This window comes from Aegilops tauschii, chromosome 5 (genome assembly GCF_002575655.3).
Source record: "Aegilops tauschii subsp. strangulata cultivar AL8/78 chromosome 5, Aet v6.0, whole genome shotgun sequence".
Taxonomy (NCBI): domain Eukaryota; kingdom Viridiplantae; phylum Streptophyta; class Magnoliopsida; order Poales; family Poaceae; genus Aegilops; species Aegilops tauschii.
Genome location: NC_053039.3, coordinates 110,706,999 through 110,708,869, shown reverse-complemented (window position 1 = coordinate 110,708,869; position 1,871 = coordinate 110,706,999).

Genomic DNA, 1,871 nt, shown 5'->3' with positions numbered 1-1,871 from the left:
TAAGATTTTTTTACATCCGTGCCCCTGGTTCCTTAGCTCTACTCATTCATCCCTGCGCTCTTAACTTTTGCTCAATTTTCCCCACTCCCTTGCCAGAAACCCTCATAACTGGTCACAACGGACGTTGCCGTCGGGTCAAAGGCTTGACCGTTAACTCTGACTAGTGGGGCCACGCTGGACTGTGTCGTCCGTTGGACCTGACAAGTGGGGCCGCGTTGGGTGGTGTCGCTGTTCGACCGTTGGGCCGTGGTTTCGTTGGGTCGTCCCTTGCATTAGACGTCTATGCGCGCCGCCGGGATAGAAGCCTGCTATGCATGCACCCAGCAAAGCCTACCTGCATGCGTCGATCGAGCCTACATGCGCCGATGCCACGATGCCATGATGCGCCGACCGAGCCTGCATGCGCCGATGCGTCCGCCATGATGCACTAACCGAGCAGCTTTCTTGCACGCCAGCCGCCACAGATCCAGCGACGGTCACTGCCGCTGGTTCCTCTCTTCTAGCTAGGTGGCTACATATTTGTGGCTTGTGTAAAAAAGAGAGCCACTCCCTTGCTTAGCTCTACTCATTCATCCCTACTAACAAAGCTTGCTTGCATGCACTAGGTGGTTACTAACAAGGGAACCCTACTAACAAGCCGAGCTCTCTAATAAAACAATCAACAAATATGTAGTCCTAATACGTAGATATGGCCAACAAGCCCATAGCACGATCACATAGTTCAAACTAGGAAGAACTTAATAATAGAATAGATAGAAAACTTAATAACAGAACTTAAGAAAAGGGCGAACAAGCCCATAGCAACTCCAACATAGTTCAATTACAACTTAACATAACATAAACTAAAAAATAGATAGAAGGCTTAGAACCCTAGTCGCCGCCTTCTCCACCTCGCTCCTCCTCCGGGCGCCCTTCTCACTGTTCTTCCGGGGCGTTGTCGATGGGGTACGGAAGAGTGTGCATGCGCGTCGTGGTGGGGAAGATGTTGGTGTACTCCGTGAACCTGTTGTGGGTGGTGAAAACGATGAACTCGGAGCCACACCAAAACGCCCGGCCGAGGAGGTAGAGGGCGTCGAATGTGTTGGTGAAGTGGGCAAGGAGAGCAACCACCACCCGGTTTTGGATGACCTCCTCGACGCGGAACATCGTTGGAGATCCCCGCGGGAGGTGGTGGTAGCCGGACGCGAGGAAGAACTCGGTGAAGTTCCTTGCGGTCCTCAACCTTGATATCGCCCACACACGTAGTGTGCGATCAACGTACACGCCGGTAGGGTAGAGCCTCTCCGGCACAGTGGGTGGGAAGCGGTAGGTTGGTCCGGTGTACTGCATGGCTGAGGGATGTGCAGAAGAAGGAGAAGGGGTCGAAGAGCAAGAAGGGCAGATGGATGAGGGATGGCAGAGGCAGAGGGTGGGAGATGACAGAGGCAAAGGGTGACTTAAATAGCCGTAGTGCTATGTGTTATTTGGTCGTGACAATAACGGGGTCAAATGTGAAGTATCCCATTTTCAAACCCACCACAACATCAGGAGTGTACACGCGTGGGAAACGGTGGTTTGAAAAGAAGAAGAAAAAGAAGCTAATTGCACGCGTGGGAATCCGTGGTCATATATATATTATATGAACAAAAAGAGACAATTTTTGAAGGGCTTGTGGCCATTTTGCATGATAAAAATAAATTTGGCCCTTATAAATTTGGTCATTTTGCATGATAAAAAAGATAGAGGGCTTGTGGCCATTATACAAATGCAAAATGACCCATTTTTGAATAGTTTGTGGCCATTTTGCATGATAAAAATAAATTTAGCCCTTATAAATTTCGTCATTTTGCATTTGTATAGAACAAAAAGAACTAAATTTTCTACGCAATGTC